General features: G+C 36.2%; 2 non-coding genes across 2 annotated transcripts; one reads left to right on the top strand and one right to left on the bottom strand.

Annotated features, from left to right (window-relative positions):
- The first annotated feature begins 1039 nt into the window (after positions 1 to 1039).
- Positions 1040 to 1146, top strand: LOC112083156. The gene has a single exon (XR_002897455.1). It is a non-coding gene; the product is annotated as a small nucleolar RNA R71 (small nucleolar RNA).
- A 19031-nt stretch (positions 1147 to 20177) lies between these two features.
- On the bottom strand, positions 20178 to 20284 carry LOC112083208. Its single transcript, XR_002897505.1, has one exon. It is a non-coding gene; the product is annotated as a small nucleolar RNA R71 (small nucleolar RNA).
- Positions 20285 to 20549: the final 265 nt, after the last annotated feature.

Below are 20549 nucleotides of genomic sequence, written 5' to 3'. Positions count from 1 at the left end.
ACGTCCCGGATCATCGGCTTTAGTAAGCCTTTGAAACGGTGATCGTTCAGGTACCTTGAACGGTGGCTGCTTGAGATCGATATCCTTGTACAGAGGTACAAAGATTGGGGTTTCTTCTTTCTTTCCGTCATTTTCGGACTCTTCTTCGGGCAATGTGGTCACAGCGTTGCAAAACTTCTTAGGGTTATCTTCAACTCTTCCTGGAAGAACTCCACTTTGCCTCTTCATAGAGTCGGCTGTCTGGGCGACTTGCACATCTAACTTTTTAACGTGCGAGGATAAGGATTCAAACTTACCATTCAGATCATTGTACATGCAGTCCACTTTCACGTTCACGTCTTTAGATGCCTTTTCGTTGGTCATAACGAGTTGCTGGATTGACTGTTCAAGTCTACCGATTTGTGAAGCTAGCTGATTCGTCGTGACTCCCTGCTGTTGTACAAATTGATTATTAAAATTCGTACCTTGGTAGTTATATGGCTGTCGCGGTTGATATGGTACTATCCCTCCAAAGTTTCCGCCTTGAAACTTGTTTTGGAATGATTTTTGCTGAGGTGGATAGTACTGATCTTGAGGATTCTCCACATTTGGATTGCGGTAAGAGAGATTGTTGTAATTTGCATTCCGGAAGTTGTTGTTGAAGTTGTTGTTGGAGCGATTTTGGTATGGCACCAGTGCTCCTACGTAGTTCACATCTTCTTCTTGAAATGCTTGATTAATGTGATCGATATCACTAGTTCCTTCATCTTCTGCGCCATTGTTGGTCTCACAAGCATGGATCGGGCGATTGTTGCTCTTCAGAAGCTGGCTCACCATGTTCTTCAACTCGGTTATCTCCTTGTTGTCTGCTCCGGCTTGCTTCATTGATCGATCATATTCAGGACAATCATTGCTATTGGCTTGAGCCAAATTTTTGATGAGAGCTCTTCCTTGGGTTATCGTCTTTTGCCCAAAATCTCCATTGCTAGCTGTATCAAGTGAAAGTTTGTATTTTGGTTGCAAACCTCGATAAAATGTGCTCAGCAGGCTTGATCCATGAAATCCATGATGAGGGCAATTACGTTCATACTCCTTAAAACGTTCCCAAGCTTCATAGAAAGATTCAGTTGACCCTTGTTGAAAGGTTGAGATCTTCGTTCTCAAATTGTTCGACCTTGACTTAGTGTAGAAGTGGTTTAGGAAAGCAGTTCTACATTCTTCCCAATTAGTAATCGATCCTGCAGGCAAAGACTTCAACCAACGGTGAGCTTTATCTGCTAATGAAAAAGGGAACAACTTACACTTTAAGTAGTCAGGTGGAATTTGGTTTGTTCTCATCATGCTGCAAATTTCTTCAAAGAGCTCGATATGGTCCATTGGATGCTCAGAAGGAACTCCATGGAACTGGTTTTGTTTCACCAATGAGATGATTTGAGGCTTGACTTCAAACTCATTCCGGTTTGGAAATGGTACTTGAATCGCAGATCGATTCCGAAAATTTTGAGTAGGTGCATCAAAATCAGCTATGCGATGGTTCCTGGCTTGTCTTCGGTATTCATGCAATTCAGAGAAAGACAAAAGAAGGGAAAGATAGTTCAGAAAAAACTTTAAGAAAGAACTAGAGATCAGGTGTCTAGAACAGAAGTTAAAACAAGAAAAATAGCAAAAGGCAGCGAAACAAATCCCCAGCAACGGCGCCAAAAACTTGATGTGACTGTGCTGAGTGTGTCAACTACGTGAGGGAACAAGTTTTACCCTTAACAAAACAAAAGAAAGCCGCAAGTGCACAGCTAATCTGTTGTAGTATTTAGGGATCGAATCCACAGAGATTTGTGTGCCTGGTATTCTTCTATGGTTTTTAACTTAATGTCTAGACTAAATTGGTTTTAAAGGTTGGTTGTTTTTCTCTAATTTAAACTAAGGCAAAAGAAAGTAAATAAATCTATCCTAAAAAGCAAGTAAAGAAATCGAATGAAAGGAAATAGAATAAGTAAAATATCGAACTAAACAAGATAAGGCAAGTAAATATCGCATGAAATGTAAATAAAGCGAGTAAATAACGAACTAAGGAAATTGAAATGCAGGTCTAAGAGAGCAAGTAAAAATCGATGGAAATTGTAAACTATGGCTAAAAACGCTGAGCTTTCGGGAACTCTAAGGGATCATAATCGGTTTTAACATTAGGGGAAATAGATTGGGATTGACGGATAACAATATATGGGTTCTAGAGCTAGAGTACGGCGGTATGACTACGTCACTGTCGTGATCATAACCAACTGTTTCTCGCAACCCTGACCAGTAGGTTTCCACTCTGGCCCTGGAAGGGAGAGAACGCAAGAGCTGCACAAGACTCGTCAATACTCACGATCTCGCCGCTGGTAGGTTTCCACTCCTACGGAAAAATTGCCTGTTTCATTCTAGGGCTGATACTTAATGAAAACTTTCGCAACACTAACTATCTAGATCAGATACTAGGTGATCAATCAAGCATACATGCAATAAGAACAAGAATAAACAGAGAACAGGTCGAAATCCCAGATCTATAAACCTAGATGTCTTAATCGATTATGAGAGCCCCTTTCGGGAACCCTAAGCCCAACTCGGGATCTACTCAGACATGGCTGAGTTCGACATCATCATTGGTTTTAATAAAAGTAATGAAAAACAGTAAAGAAAAGAGATAAAGAAAGCTTCTCTATTGAAGAACTCGGACTTGAACAATCTTCCACAAAAATCTCATAAAAACGGCTAAAGGAAAAGGGTTTCTGTAAAGTGTGTCCAAGCTCTCTAAAAACGACCCTAAATGACATGTATTTATAGTCTTCAATGCTCCATGGTCTCTAGGGTTCCGGAATTGAGGCTGGGAATGACTTTGGGCTTCAGATAAGTGGGCTTTAAGTCGGACCTTGAATGCCGCGGTCGGGAGTGCTGTGACCGTGGCAATTGGCTTGTTTCCCGCGGTCGGGAAGCTTCTGACCGCGGCAAATAGGTTGCTGGCCGCGGTCGCGTGAGCTGCTGGCCGACTCCGCGTGGCTTCGGGGCTAATGGATTATCTTGAGATCCAACCGTTGGAATGTCTCCAAACCAAGTGCATTTGAAAGCTGGTTGATTCTTCTATAAGTTGTCCAATTTTGATGGTGATCAGACGGTGAGAAGGTCTTCATCTCTCCATGAGAGTTCTGACGGTCTGCATTTATCCAAAAGAGTCTTTTTGTTCCATTTTGTGCCTCTTTATCCCAAATTACCTGAAAAGTCTTTTAAAATCCGGAAACATAGAAATCCTTTGAAAACCTTTGAAAATGGAGTAAAAACACCTGTAAAAGATATTAAAGTGATTCATAAAAATGGTCAAAATCCGGTGTTATCACTCACATCAAGTAAATCAAGAAGGACAAACAACTTTCAATAAATAGACCCAGATAGCCAAAGTAGGTGCATGGGTGAATCCGCCTGATCCACAAACTATTTGATCAGACAATTTTATAAGGTTTCAAAAATCTCTAAGTGAAGTGAATATTCTTTTGGACACTAGGTAAAGCTTAAATAAGAAATAAGACAGTTCAAAAATCTTCTTTGGAGATAGAAAAGCAAGTTATTGTTGGTTATTGTAGAATGAAACCATGCATTAAAGCGAGCAAGTAATGATAAAGTTCATTAGATATACAAAAGATTTTCTCCTGAGAAGCTCTTGAACTAACCCAAATTATAAAAAGTATAATTGGGGTTGCTATAAATTATGGCTGTGTTCATTTCTGGGAAGTAGCTAAGTAGGTATCTATAGGTTTAGGGTCAACTAGGGTTTAGTTTGAGTTAAAAAAAAAAAAGAATTTGCATTCAAAGGTGTTTGATGTCGACCAAGAACTCGGGTTGATGCACTTGAAAAATGGTGGTGTATCTGATGGATGTCGAAGATCTGGTCCAATGCATTATCGGCTGGTGGCTAATATTGTTCTGTGCTTGCTTCATTTGCAAGCCATACAGACATGTCTTCAGTAGTTTGGGATCATACTCCTAAGAACATCTCCAAATGACTCCAAACCAATTTCATATGAGTGCTAACTGAAAATATATATATATATCAACATCAATTATCATCCCAATTCATCAGAGGGAAAGCCTCTAACTAGTGGAGCAGTTGATCTTGAGAGCAGTCATATTTCAAAAAATCCACTTTTCTTGATTTTTTTGTATTTGTTCATTATTTATGACTTGAAAATATGATGACTCCTGTTCTTTTGTTGTTTTGCGCAATGTTATGATTCAAATCTGATATTATGTTGTTATGGTATCATATGATTTGAGTTTGGTGTTAAGGTGTTGTGTTAGGATATCAATCCAAGTTTTACATCAGAAATCTAGATAGTAATGGTTTAATATATAAGTTAAGTCCAGTGATATACTGAGTAATAAGCCTTTTGGGATGGATCACAAACGGAGAGCTTGGGTATCATATGATTCTGTGCGAGCTTGAGCACTTGAACTGAAAGCAGACAATATCATACTAAAAGAGATTCTTCCGGATGCCCACATGCTAGGTTTTAGATTAATGTTTGATTTTTTTTTATTCAAATCTAATATTATTTTATACTTTCATATATATCTAGCTTACAATGTTCTACCATATTTTTCTTCATCACTTTTACCTCCACCACTCTTTTTTACTCTTACCACCATCATTATATATATAAACACAAAGATTTGCTATATTGTATACCTGGTTTAAACTTCCAATCATATTCCATCCTAGTAATAGTGTAAGCTTCTATGTATGTTTAGCATAATATGACTATATTTCAATGGTGATTTTAAGGCATTTGGTGTGCCTCATTTTATGTATAGTTCCATAAATCGTTTAATAAAGTACCAGAGATTTGTCAATTTAAAAATAGTATTTCTACATCCAATTATGATACACCTCAGAAGAAGATAATTATTTTCTATGTGTGAATAGTACATCTATTTTTTTCAATTTTAGTGTTTGTTTTGTTCCACCCAAAAATTGATTAAAGCGAATCTACAATAAAATCATGATCGCGAAGGCATAGCCTAACATTACCATCATTTTCAAAAATGGCATTTATCATCATAGAATAATATATCCATAAACATAAATTAAATATTTATATTTTTGGTGTAAGAATAAATAGATTGAGAGACTATCATGTGGATAAAGTGTAGCGAATAAAAGAGAGAGCTAAGAAAAGGAGAATAATGTATAAATATACAAATACTTGGGGAGCAAACTAAACTTGAAAAATAAGAAAAATGAAAATATTATAAACTTACTATAATATGAGTCTTATAATGAACAACCATAATAACTAATTCATAATTTTGTTTTGATTTTGGGAATTTTAAAATGGGGTGGCGATCTTTCCAACCACTTTATTTATGCGGTTGAACAACTTATTAAATATGTTGTAAGTGAATTTTTTGATCTTAAATATTTTGTAAAATATCATCATACTTCATTTGAATTCTTCGATCAGAAATATTAGTGGGATAATATGTTTCACAAAATAACCAAATTAAATTTTTATATCTAGATTTACAAGTTAAACATCCTTCTATTTGAACTTAAATTTAATCTGTATTAATTATCGTGAAACTATAGAAACAACTCATATGAGGATTTTGGAGTTAATGAATATTGTAGAACTCACAAGTGTCTTTAACAAAAACAAATTAATTTTCTATAAGTGTATATTTAAGATAAAAAAAATATTTGATATTTATATTTTTGGTGTAAGAATATTTTTGGAGTAAGAATAAATAGATTGAGGGACTATCATGTGGATAACGTGTAGCGAATAAAAGAGAGAGCTAAAAAAGGAGGAAATTGATGTCCTATTCCACGAATAATGTATAAATATAGAAATACTTGGGAGCAAACTAAACTTGAAAATATAAGAAAAATGAAAATATTATAAACTTACTATAATATGAGTCTTATAATGAATAACCATAATAACTAATTCATAATTTTATTTTATTTTTATTTTGGAAATTTTAAAATAGGGTGGCGATCTTTCTAACCACTTTATTTATGCGGTTGAACAACTTGTTAAATATGTTGTAAGTAAATTTTTATAATCTTAAATATTTTGTAAAACATCATCATACTTTAATTAAATTCTTGGATCAGAAATATTAGTGGGATAATATATTTCACAAAATAACCAGAATTATATTTTTATATCTAGATTTACAAGTTAAATATCCTTCTATTTGAATTTAAATTCAATTTTTATTAATTATCGTAAAACTATAGAAACAACTCATAGGAGGATTTTGGAGTTACTGAATATTGGAGAACTCACAAGTGTCTTTAATAAAAACAAATTAATTTTCTATAAGTGCTCCATTTAAGATAATAAAAAATTAAAAAATTCGGTATGTGTTTAGACCGTATGCTGAAATTTTCGTAAAAAACAATTACGCATAAATATTATATGGAAAATAAAAATAAACACACACTTGTCTTATGGTAGAAGAGTGACGACCAAGTCGACTCGATATAGTAACAAAGGAAATGATATTGTGGCAAACTCAAAAACACTTTTTGAATATGAACATCTTGAAGAATTTGTCAACTCTGTGCCAAAATATTTGTATATCATTTAGTTATGATTCATAAAACTTGATATATTTTATAATATAAGTTTTTTAAAATATGAAGACTTTTTGATCAATTATATAAATCTTTTATTGGTCCTACAGTGCAATTTCTCAAATTTAATTAAATATGATATAAATATAGTTTTATAACAAACATTTTATTAAAATTTGTATATAATTGTAAACGATAATTATGTATAACGCTTATAATGTAAGAATTATAAAAATAAAGCATACTTACTCTTAAAGATGCATAGATTTATAGTATATTTCATTAGCCCTATTACTTAGACTCTCCATTTCCATTATCTTTTTCTGCATTTTCTTTTTTTGACTACAAGAAATTTTTTTAGATTGGAACTTTTTTTTGATCAATTATTGTAGGCAAGATCAGTAAATAATGGAAAATAGAGAATCAAGTAATAAAGCTAACAAAATATCTTGGAAGTTTATTATCATTTCCCCAAAATTTGTAATTGGAAGAGTGATATACTGAAATTGAAAAGAAATGTTGTATGATTTTATAAAGGCATGATGATAAAACTCACAGAACTTCTCTCATAATATATATATGATAATCAGGAACTTCTAGATATATATATATATATATATATATCCCATGGAAGACAGAAACATCTCACCTACAAAAAGAAATAAAAGCCACATGTGATTTTATTTTGTTTTCCTTTTATTTTTTTATTCTTTTCCAATTGTATTTGTTCCCTACCAGAACTTCATCCATATTTGTATGATATTTGTCTATTTTAGATATATTTATTTTACAATTAATACTACCTCAATATGGGTCAATGTAATATTTTTTTCCAAATAATTTTTTTTTTTTAAGAAAATAGAGAGTTTATGGCAAGAAAGACTAAAATAACTCCCTTTTAATTGTATAGATTTGTTTCTTTTGGACACAGAAATATAAAGTTTGTATCTTCTTAAATGGTATAGATATCTTGCTTGTTTTAAAAAAGTAATACACATAGGACTGCAATTCTAAAAACATAAGTCTAACATTCTCCAGCATATTCTGTATAATATATTTATAAACTAATTTTGAATATTTGAAACTTTAGGTTGATTGAGTAAGATTAACAATTTTTTTTTTAAATAAAATATGAGTGTTTGGCAACAAAGATTAAAAGTTCTTCCCTTTTAATAGTATAGAAGTGATACACAACAAGAATGCAAAAAAGTAAAGTAAAGCAAAGACAGATGAAAGCTCTTGGATTTATAAATTAATTAAAAACTTAAAAGTTAAGCAAACAATGTAAGCTTGATGGATGGTAATGGTAAGCCTTGGGTTAGTTTAACGAAACATAAATTGCAAATCAGATAATCAGGCAGGCAGATGGTTAAGTTTAGTTCTCGAACTTAAATCACTAAACTAGATAAAGCTTCACCTAGAGTATTGAATAGTTATGTTACAGATGTATGAATAATGTTTGATAGGCAGCTAAGAATGCTTTGATAACTTTTGAATAGTTCACTGTATCGTCTGCATGTCATATATGTTTCTCACATCAAGTAAATCAATAAGGACAAACACCTTTTAATAAATAGACCCAGATAGCCAAAGTAGGTGAATCCGCCTGATCCACATACTATTTAATCCGGCAGTTGTATGAGGTTTCGAAAACCTCTAAGTTAAGTGGACATTCTTTTGGACACTAGCTAAAGCTTAAATAAGAAATAAGACGGTTCAAAATCTTCTATGGAGATACAACAGCAAGATTTTCTCCCGAGATAGATGATATGTTAGGGATTTAAGTAAAAACCATCTTGAATACAAAACATGAATTTATAGTCTTTCCACTTTCGTGGCTTCGACCACTATGTTTTGCAACAAATAAACTTTGCTAATTTGGTTATTATAGAATGAAACCATGCATTAAACTGAGCAAGTAATGGTAAAGTTCATTAGACTTACAAAAGATTTTCTCCCGAGAAGCTCTTGAATGAACAAAAAATTTATGAAAGTATAATTGTGGTTGTTATAAATTATGGCTGTGTTCATTTCTAGGAAGTAGCTAAGTAGGTATCAATAGCTTTAGGGTCAACTAGGGTTTAGTTTGAGTTAAAAAAAGGAATTTGCATTCAAAGATGTTTGATCTCGACTAAGAACGCGGGTTGATGCACTTGAACAATGGTGGTGTATCTGATGGATGTAGAAGCTCTGGTCCAATGAATTATTAGCTGGTGGCAAATATTGTTCAGTGCTTGCTTCATTTACAAGCCATACAGACATGTTTTCAGTAGTTTGGGATCATATTCCTAAGAACATCTCCAAATGACTCCAAACAAATTTCATATCAAATATATATCAACATCAATTATCATCCCAATTCATTAGAGGGAAGGCCTCTAACTAGTGGAGCCGTTGATCTTGAGAGCAGTCATATTTCAAAAAATCCACTTTTCTTGATTTTTTGGTATTTGATCATTATTTATGACTTGAAAACATGATGGCTCCTGTTTTTTTGTTGTTTTGTGCAATGTTATGATTCAAACCTGATATTATGTTTTTATGGTATCATATGATTTGAGTTTGGTGTTAAGGTGTTGTGTTAGGATATCAATCCAAGTTTTACATCAGAAATCTAGATAGTAATGGTTTAATATATATAAGTTAAGTCCAGTGATATACTGAGTAATAAGCTTTTTGGGATGGATCACAAACGGAGAGCTTGAGTATCATATGATTCTGTGCGAGCTTGAGCACTTGAATTGAAAGCAGACAATATCATACTAAAAGAGAGTCTTCTAGATGCCCACATGCTAGGTTTTAGATTAATGTTTGATTTCTTTTTATTCAAATCTGATATTATTTTATACTTTTATATATATCTAACTTACAATGTTCTACCATATTTTTCTTCATCACACTTACCTCCACCACTCTTTTTCACTCTTACCACCATCATTATATATATAAGACACAAAGATTTGCTATATTGTATACCTGGTTTAAACTTCCAATCATATTCCATCCTAATAATAGTGTAAGCTTCTATGTATGTCTAGCATAATATGACTATATTTCAACGGTGATTTTAAGGCATTTGGTGTGCCTCATTTTTTGTATAGTTCCATAAATTGTTTAATAAAATGCAGGGATTTGTTAATTTAAAAATAGTCTTCTTACATCCAATTATGATACACCTTGGAAGAAGATAATTATTTTCTATGTGTGAATAGTATATCTATTTTTTTTTAATTGTAGTGTTTGTTTTGTTCCACGCATAAATTGATTAAAGCGAGTTAGAGTTAACGTTTGTGTTGAATCAAATCTAATTTAGGTGGATGGTTCTACAAACCATAAAATGTATTGATGGTGGTCTGTATTATAAAAACAATATGAGATCAATTTAAATTTGAAAAATATTTAGCTCTTACACTACATAAATTTTTCCTTTTTTTTACTTCTGCAAATTCCATTAGCTTCATAGTGATTGTAATCCTTATTCAGGAACTGTACAAGATAAATAAGAACATAAAACTGAAGACTAAGGTTAATACAAAAAAATAAAAAGACTAATAAAAGGAATACTTGGATCAAATAGGCTCTTTTTGCTATTCTATCTACCATCTTATTAAAATTCCTTGAGAATCAAGAAAATTGTGTATAATCAAACATTGTGCTCTAGTATTTGATGTCATGTACCTAGTTATACCTTGTAATTCTCTGCATCTCCATGCTAAGGAGAACACTCTGGAACAACAAAATGATTCTTTAATTCTTATAGTATTTCTATGGGAAAATATATATGCTCTTCTGGAGCTTTTAATATTCTTTGTACTACCTCATATTGTACTCACACTAGCTTATTTTGTCGCAACATGGGGGATATATCTTTTGCATATTACCTTCTTTATCTTTTCACTTCTAGTGGTAATCCAAGTTCTTGAAAGAAACTTTAAGCAATGAGCTTTTAGTGATATCACATTCTAGTGATCATGTCTTTTTTAATCGCTCTAAATAACTTGTGAATACTTTATGGTTAAATATTGGAACTAAAACTAAACCGAATAATATTAATTTGCGTACCTTAAATCAAGTGGTGGACGATCAAGTTGGTAAATCAAACTGGTGGTAGTGTTCTCCTTTCTCAAAATTATGAGGAGAGAATAAATCTTCCATAGTCACAAATCTTTTCACGTAATCAACATTTATTAACGATGATAGAGAATGGAAAAATAAAGCTACAAGACTTTTTTAACCAATGATAACACTGCATATTTGATAACAGAATAATCTGTGCAACTTATAAGCAAATCGGTTTTCAAAAGTCTATTCATTTATATCGGTCATCTAGTTTTTAATCTGCTTTATTTTACATTCACAAATGCTTTCGGTGATCTTAACACACATCAGTTGCAATGGACAGTTGCTGAACAGATCAAAGTAAGACATGCATCTCCATATCTTATATATTATATGAAAAAAGCAATCAAATCCTAATTATGCATGCCTGAACGATGAGGCAATAATTGCTTGGCTTCACAAGCTATATCATAATAATTATGCAATAATCAAATATAGGATGAGTTAACTCAATCAACCAACACCAAACCCGATGAATACGAAATCAGTATAAAGGAACGTTTTACCTAGCAACTCTAATAATTTTATATTCGACTAGCACCATGACTGGCCCAAAGCAAAAGTAAGGCAGGCGACGAATAATGACATCTAAATTTTGGAGGCATAACTTAGTTGAATCTTTTTTATTGGGTTTAGGTTTTTAACAGTTTTAGGTTTTTTTTACAAGATAATGATATTTTTAAGGGTTTTTGGTAGTGTTATGGATTTTTCTCTAAAAAATATTGGTTAAGGTATATTTTAAAATAAAATATTTTATTAAGAAAATTATATTTTTGAAAGAAAAGAAATAACTGTCAACACCACATTTACATTTTTGTTTCCACTGCTGAATGAAGTTTTTCGAAGTAAACCTGATCAAAATATATATATATATATATATATATATATATATATATATATATATATTTGGTCTACCATGTCACAAGACTGATTGAATGGATAACTTTGTTATAGATTGAGACATCTATGGTTGAAAAAAATCGAATATAAAAGTTTAATCAACAATTTTGCATGAAAAAAATGCAAGAAGGACCATATTTTAACAACAAAATATTTGTTTTATTAGTTTTTTGTTTTCATATAAACTATTTATGAAATTAGATTGTTTTTTGAAAATTTTATTTTGTTTAACTATTACTTATTATTATTTTTAAAATATATATATATATATAATGCATAATTAAATATTTGAGTAAATTTTTATAACATCAAAACCCTAATAACTTATATCACAAAATAAAAGTTATATAATCGCTTCTCATATATGATTAACAATCAACTAAACAATCATAGATTTTTCAAAAATAGTTAGGTCGAACATAGATACCACAAAAACCTTAATTGATTATATTAAAATCATTTTTGTTTTATATAAACAAATCTTCATATCTAAAGAATTTTAACATAACTATAATCAATAAGATACAAAAATTAAACCATCGTTAAACGTTATTCTAGATAAGCATTGATAACTATCTTTCTATATTTATGTTCCGCGGAGACTGAATCTACAATAAAATCATGATCGCGAAGGCATAGCCTACCATAACCATAATTTTGGAAAAAAGAAATTATCATCGTAGAATAATATAACATAAACACAAATTAAATATTATATTTTTGTGTAACAATAAATAGATAGAGGGACTATCATGTGGATAACGTGTAGTGAATAAAAGAGATAGCTAAAAAAGGAGGAAATTGACCCAAATAGCCAAAGTAGGTGCATGGATGGATCCGCCTGATCCACATACTATTTGATCAGGCAGTTGTATGAGGTCTCGAAAACCTCTAAATGAAGTGGATATTCTTTTGGACACTAGGTAAAGCTTAAATAAGAAATAGTGAATCTACAATAAAATCATGATAGCGAAGGCATAGTGTAGCACCCTAACCCGGATTTCCATTTTAACTTATACTTAGTCAAAATTGTCATCCGAATTTTTACTTAACATTTTTGCATTAGGTTTGTTTAGACAACTTTAGCCGTACATAAGTAGATTAAAAACAGAATACTTGAATTAAATCGAGGTTCTCAGTACAATGATCGTTCGAATATAAGCTATTACATCGACTAAGACCTTAACTACCAGATCCTACCATCCATCCCGATCCAGCCTTAGTCCGCGCGCTGATCAGACCTCTTTACCTGTATCCACAAAGGAGGCATAAGCAAACAGAATGCTTCGTGAGAGCGGTCATCCCGTCTCAACGAGCCAGAGTAAAATCGTATCAAACAAAGATCGAGCCCAATGCTCATCAGAAACAGAAAACTACCCGCGATGAACATACGCGCTTACCCGGCCGATCATCCAGCGACCAGACAAGCCTCGGCGGGCATCACAGCCGCGAGCGCCTTGCCTGATCTAGATCGCCGGTAAGGCGGATCGATCACACGGCATATCCAGCAGAAATGTCATGACAAGCACAGAATAACACGCAACCGACCAGAATCTAAGCAAGAATACGACCAACAAGCCACGGTCACGCACTCACCTTAGCTTTTATCGGACATAATTCGGTAAGGACAGAGATCGCGATTGATCAGACTCGTTCCCACAATCGCTCGACAGAATCCGGACCACACTCTACAGAAATGCTCTCGCTTTCGGCCAGAATCCGATCGCTCTCGGCTAAACAGACTTTCTCTCGGCTAACTTCTCTTAAGAATACTTCTCTCAATCTTTCTGAGTTCTTTTGGGTCGCGCGAAGAGAATAAATGATCCGGAAGCCTTTATTATATAGGCTTTCCCACGATTTTCTGCAGAAAACCGCCCAGAAACCGTTCCTGCGTCATTCTGCACGTTCCCCACGATCCGCACGATCCGCTAAGATTCCGCGTGCTTTCGCACGACTGATAACCGTTCCCGTGCAACGCCAGCTCGGCTAAAATCCATAACCGTTCCCGCGCTCGCGCCTTAGCGCGTCTTTACCCGCTAACCGCTCCCGTGCACATCCGATCTCGATAAAGGTTGTCTGTTCCGGACCAACCCTGTACGAATTCCGACCAAGTCCCGAAAACTCGGCTTGTCGGAATTTCCCAGCTAAATTTCCCGAAATCCGCGGCGAGCTGATTTTAGTTCGGCAACACTTCGACTCAGCTCGGCCAAACTTGATTCAGCCCGGCAAAACCTGATTTAGCTCGTGATGTGGTGTGACTTGATGTGTCGTGTGTTGAGTGTTGTCAAGTTTTACCCTAATTGAAATCGATAGCCGCAAGTGCACAGCTGATCAATTGTAGTACTTAGGGATCGAATCCACAGGGAAGGATGATCTTTTGCTGCAAAAAGCCTTTGAAAATAAGTTAAGTAAGGAAGTCTAGAACTAAAACGGTTTAAAGGGGGTTTGGTGGTGTCTTTAAAAGTTAAAAACGAAATATTAAAAGAGAATACGAGAATTAAATGACGTAATAACTAAACTTAACGAAAATAACTAAAAATGCTAAAAATGAATATTCTAATGTTTAAATGAAAATGAACTAAAAAGGAAAGAAAATATTGAACTAAAGCTTAAAGAAAAATCGCAGGAAATCAATGGAAAGAAAGCGTTGGGCTTCAGGGAAGTTTTCTCAGGGGTACGAACGATTCAAAACATTGCTAGAGAGGAAATTTGATAAGATCTTAGCTTAAACTTTTCGAACTGGAGTCACGGACGTATGAATACGCCACTGTCGTGATCATAGACAACTATCTCTCTCAACCCTGACCAGTAGGTTTCCACTCTGACCCTGGAAGAGAAGAGATGCATTATGTTTAAGACTCGTCCTAATTCACAAATCGCCCATAGGTAGGTTTCCACTCCTATGTTTGTTTTGCTCTTCTAAACTAGATCTGACACCGGATGAACACTTTCGCGTCACCAAGCATCTGGATCAGATTGTAGTTCATGACGCTACCTCATGCAGTAAAAACGAATTCAGAAGAAAAAGTTCTAAGATTCGGCTCAAAAGCTCATGGAATCCTCATCGAACATATAAATCCCCATCGAAAATCCCTTAATCCCAACAATAAAACTACTCAGACATAATAAACGAAATCAAAGACATAATATTAAGAAGTAGAATAGAAACCGAAATTGAAAAAGAAAGAACAAGGGTTCAAGAGAACAAATCTCTCTCTCCCTAAAAACTAAGCTAAAAAGTATTCTAAAACAATAAGAAAGATAGATGATGATTACACACGATTTCTAGGGCTCCTAAGGCATGTATTTATAGTCCTCAAGACCTCTCTGGACGTCACTTAGGGTTTCTCCAATTGTGGGCTTCAGAAATGGGCTTTATGGGCTCGGAGTTGGCTTGCCGCAGTCGGGAGTGCTCTGACCGCGGGGATTGGGTGGTTTGCCGCGGTCGGGAAGCTCCTGACCGCGGGAAATAGGTGTTTGGCCGCGGGTGGAAGTGCTGGCCAGCTGGTTTACGGGACATCTTGCTCTTCGCGTATCTTTTGATTGAACCGTTGGATTGCCAAGCTGTAAAGTGCACTGGAAAGCTGATACTTCCATCTTTAAGGTCTCCAAATTTGAGCTGGATCAGACGGTGAGAAGGCCTTCAATCAGGGGTGAACTTCTGACGGTTTGACTCTGAGCTGAAATCTGGTTTTCTGTCCATTTTGTTAAGCTTTTCTCTAAATTACCTGAAAAGAGTCTTGGAACTACAAATACTAGAAAAACGTGATAAAAGTACTTAAAAGCAATTAAAAACATAGAAAAATCATTTCAAAACGATCCATAAAAGTGGTCAAAATACGGTGTTATCAACTCCCCCAGACTTAAACCTTTGTTTGTCCTCAAACAAAGCAAAAGCCTAAACTGGTTAAGTGAAAACAAAAATAGGGAATGCACAAATCTCATAGACATGAACTATAAACTAGGACCAAAGATTAGTGCATCAATCCACAACTTAGTCTAGAAAATTCTCACTAAAGCACAAGAGATACTAGTCCACTTTTTCCGTCATGCAAAACTTAAACAATCTAAATCTTGATATCAGTCAACTAGCTCTTTACATTCATTAAGTTCAATAGTGAGTTCTCATTAAAGACATCATCCAGGGTAGACGGCGTTTGGCATTAAAGGGCTATTTAAGTGGTGGAGTTAAAGTGTTTCGGGTTACCTGAAGATCTGGAGGATGCAAGATAATATGCAAAACCGCAAGAGAGATAAGGACCTGTTGATGACCACAGTTTTCAATCACTTCTTCTTGCCAAATGTTGTTGCATAATCCTTCCTCCTTTGTTGTAAACAGCTGTTCCCCCAGACTTAGATTCTTTCCGGGAATCAGAAAAACAATCTCCAAAACTCCACAAAATCGAACTCCAATTGCCTTGGGACTTAAAATTCGACCTCTCTAGACTCTCTAAGGCTTTTATTTCCTTTCTTTTCTTATTTTCGGATTTTTTTTTTTTGTTTTTGGAAAGGAAATGCCTTTTAAAGAGAGAGAGACTAGAGGACGAGATTGTACCAAAATTTGAGGCAAACTGAGCTTCGTCTTGTGTTGGATCCTTCCGGGAACTTTTCTGGCAAATCGCAGGTCTCTGTCCTTGGTGACTGAAAACTGCGTCGTTCGTCTTTCTCTCCAACGTTTTTGCACTTCTGCATATAAGACAATAGAAAACAAGAGTGCATGTGGTTTGAAAGAGGATTGGTTAAGGTGGGGAACTAGCTAAAGATGAACTAGCCATTCAGGATCAACAGAGGGTGGTAAAAGGATAAAGGAGTCCTGAATGTATGATTCGTTTCCCTGGTCTAATGCTTCAATGAGAAAATTAAGTCCAAATTAAGTCCAAATTAAGTCCAAATAAAACAGAGCTAGTGTATCCCTTCATCTAAATCGAAATCATTCAAATTCCTCTAGGGTACTTCGTTTCAAATGTGCTTAGCTACCGCCTAGTCTAGTCCTAAATCATGAATGAGCAAGTCACTAGGAACAGTCTAAAGCACACAGTCAACTATCATTGATTCTTGTTCACCATTCCCTTTAAAACGTATTTTGTTTTGAAAACCGATTTTGAAAAACTTTAAGGAAAATGCAAAAAATGTAGATAATGCAAGACTCATGAAAGAAAGGTGGTTAGTGATATGTCTATATTTTACATCATTTAGAGTGCATTTTAGAGTCCTCATCATGTGTTTTCCCATGTAAATTGAGTCTTTAGGCATGAAAATAGGATTTAGGGCTTGCATTAGGTCCCAAAGAGTTTTGCATGTTTTGAAGTCTTTATCAGGTGCTTTGGGAGTCGTTTGGAGCTTAAGAAGAGGAGCAGAGAAGAAGACGGTGAAGAAAACGGTCAAAAATGGTGAAAACCGCTTGGAGGAATTTCTCGGCCAAATCGCGTACCGAACGGACAGAAACCTCGGTCAAAATCTTTACCGATCGCTCATTACCGGCCAAAATCCTTACCGATCGTCCAACCTCGACCAAAAAGCTTACCGATCGTTCAGCACTGACCAAAGTCCGTACCGATCGACCAAAGTCAGCCTGGGTCGAAGATCAGGCGTTAATACCGCGGGTTGAGTTTTGGCCGAGGCGAAAGAATTTTTACGACCAAAAAGCTCACCGCGGTACACAGCCCTCGGTCATTTTTCTTACCGCGGGAAGCTTTTCTCGACCAAAATCTGTCCTTGTCTGCGCAATTCAAAGATATGAAATCCGGGGAACCTTCCGGTCCGAATCAGTTGGCGGGGTCTTCAGCAAAGTTGGCGATAATCAAACAAAGATCCCAGAAAAGTTGGAATCATCCAATTCGGACCAGTAGGGAGAAAGATACAGCTTCCGGAAGATGCACCAACATTACGCGCATCCGAGAACTGAACGGCGAAGCACAAAGATCACGGCGGACGGAGCCTTTCCGGACCAAATCAGCTTGCCCGGTCTTCATCAAAGTTTGAGATCTGTGAAAGACCTTTTCAGAACAGTTTGGATCGCTAAATTCGGAGCAGTGGTTTGAAAGATAAAGTCTCCGGAGTTCACATCGGTCTAAAAAGCTTATTTTCTGGTGATTCCAATACGGTTCAAAGATGTGAAATCCAGGAAGCCCTCCACTTCCCAAGCTCCGACGGTTTCTTCACCAAAGTTCGAGCTTATTGAGTCATCTTGACTATGGAACTGGTCTCAGAGCATTTGGAGTCGTGGGATGAAAGTTACTGCTTCCGGAAGGTGACATGGTCAATACGAGCCCAAATATGTTGCGATACACGCTAAGTGTTTTCTCAGGGCTCGGCATCATTACCTCGACATCGGCCAAGTCAAGGCTCATATTTTGGGAGTATTCTGAACTAGGCCTCGTGCTGACACCTCGGCACGTTGGAATCAAGGCATGCACACGTAAGAAATGAAGCTGGAAACGACTAAGTGTTGAACGTGCACCTCGGTGCAATGACCTCGGCGTGCATGCCGGACCCTGTTCGCTCAAACCCCTCGACTACCAAGCGCCTCGGCATTTCATGCCGAGGTCCATTGTCACAAACCCAGAATCAAGAACAAAGCCGCCCAAGAACACACACGTGAAGATGGATCAAAGACTAGGATTCATGCATGTTCTTGACGTGTTCTTCACGAGATCTTCATTTGGATCTGGACTCACGTGCACTCCTCGACATGAAGACCTCGGCTTCACTCTCCGACACACCGTGGCACTCACCCATCAACCCAAGAACGCGGTTCAGTACCCGGTTTGTTCCGGGCTGACCCGCGACACTTTACCTTTGCTATATATACATTTTGAGACTAAAAACCTAATCATCTGATCTCTTATCTGTTTTTAGCTTTAAGAACTTGCCTTTTTGGTGAAACTTGATGATTTGAATCCGATATCTTGTTGTTGCATGAGAAATCTTGTTCTTTATTTATTTCTTTTATCATCTAACATTAAACTCCTCATCATGACCAGCTACACGTCTTGCAAAGGACTGAGTGAGCTCGTTATGATTAGTGAGTAGTCGTTTAAGCGGCTTTAGATGAGTAGATTAGGGTGCTTTCAAGGTAGATTAATGGGTTTAGGTGTCTAGTCTTGCATGTTTCATTCTTTAACCGACGAGATCTCTAGGCTGGATCCAAGCACATCACTTGAGGTTCAGATCTGAGACATATCTCGCATCAAAAGTGTTTGTAGAAATGTCTGAACCACTCGGTTAAAGGGTTTAAGCGTCTTTCATCGCGAGAGTGATAGTTTGTTCTCTTAAATGGCATTTTTGAACTGATTCTTATTGCTGATTGATTCGATGCTTCTCAAAAGACATTTTTGGTATGAAGGAGGATCAATTTAGATGCTTAATACTTTCATGAGAAGATTAACATGCCTTGAGTTCAAAGTTAAATGAAACCGCTTGATGTTTTGATTCATTAACCCACTAGTTGAACTTGGAAGCACCCGAGTCAAGTATCTCGTCTAAAGTCTCTTGCTTTATTACATATTATCACCATCTGAATCGCTTAGTTATCATTTGCATCTTTAATTGTTTGATTCTCATCATTTACTTTACTTACATGCTTAATCGTTGTTATTTAGCTTAGTAAAACCTTCATGCCATTTTTATCTTGACTTAAATGAACAAACAACATAAACTAGTGTCTCGTTGACAAGTCTGGATTGACACCTCTTAGTACTACTTCGACAAAGGGGATTGATAGCCCTGAGACCTAAAAACTCCTATCTATCAATTGGCGCCGTTGCCAACTTGTCGGAGCATTAGTCTTTTGTTTGTTCTTGAGCTCAAGATTTTAACTTTCTTTGTTTTACTAACTTTCTTTGCAAGTTCTTGTGTTGCTTTCAGGTGCATGAAAACCAGGTCTCGGAGCACAGAACCGCCTCTACCGTACGACGACAACATCAACCGGATTGAGAGGCGAGCTCGCGAGAGGGAACGGCATTTTGAACGACTTGGAATGGCAGAACAGCAAAGGATCGAGCAACAGGCTCAAGAAGCCGAACACCAGGCTCATGCTAATCAGGCGCAGGCAGGCAGGAATGAACAACAGGCCTATGTTAACCAACAACAAGCTCAAAGGAACGAGAGGCTTGCTCAGCAAAACCAACAACAAGCTAATAGGAACGAGCAACAAGCCCACCATGTTCATCCGCCACCGCCACAAGCTCAGAGACAACCTCATCCGGTCTTTGTTGGAGAGAACGACCGAGCTAATGCGCACCAATACCGAGCTGGGATTCAAGCTCCACCGGTTCAAAACAACAACTTTGAGGTTAAAGCTTCCCTGCTCAATATGGTGCAGAATTCAAAGTTCCACGGTCTAGCCGGAGAAGACCCACTTGAGCATCTAGATCAGTTTGATCGGGTTTGCGACCTAACTAAGATCAATGGTGTCTCGGAAGATAGCTTCAAGCTACGCTTGTTCCCATTCAGCCTCGGTGATAAAGCTCACCAGTGGGAAAAGAACCTCCCGAGGGGTTCTATACAAACCTGGGAGCAATGTAAACTGGCGTTCCTATCAAAGTTCTTTTCCACATCACGCACGGCTAAGCTCAGAAACCAGATCTCCAGCTTCACGCAGCACAACAATGAGAGCTTTAGCGAAGCTTGGGAACGGTTTAGAAGCTACACTAACCAATGCCCCCACCACGGCTTCTCAGAGGCATCCCTCTTGAGTACTTTATACCGAGGTGCACTCCCCAAGATCAGAAACCAACTCGATACAGCTTCAAATGGAAATTTTCTTGGGAAAGAGATCAATGCGGCAATGGAACTAGTCGAGAACCTATCCATGTCTAATGATACTTTTGGCGAAGACTTTGATAGAGTAAACCGTACAGAGAGCTCCAATGAAGAACAGCGTATGAAAAAGGATATCAGAGAGCTTCAGAGCAAGCTTGACAAGGTTCTGATGGCGACA

Source organism: Eutrema salsugineum, unplaced genomic scaffold (genome assembly GCF_000478725.1).
Source record: "Eutrema salsugineum unplaced genomic scaffold, Eutsalg1_0 scaffold_7, whole genome shotgun sequence".
Taxonomy (NCBI): domain Eukaryota; kingdom Viridiplantae; phylum Streptophyta; class Magnoliopsida; order Brassicales; family Brassicaceae; genus Eutrema; species Eutrema salsugineum.
The sequence above is the reverse complement of the archived record's forward strand: the minus strand, read 5'-3'. Positions and strand labels throughout refer to the sequence as shown.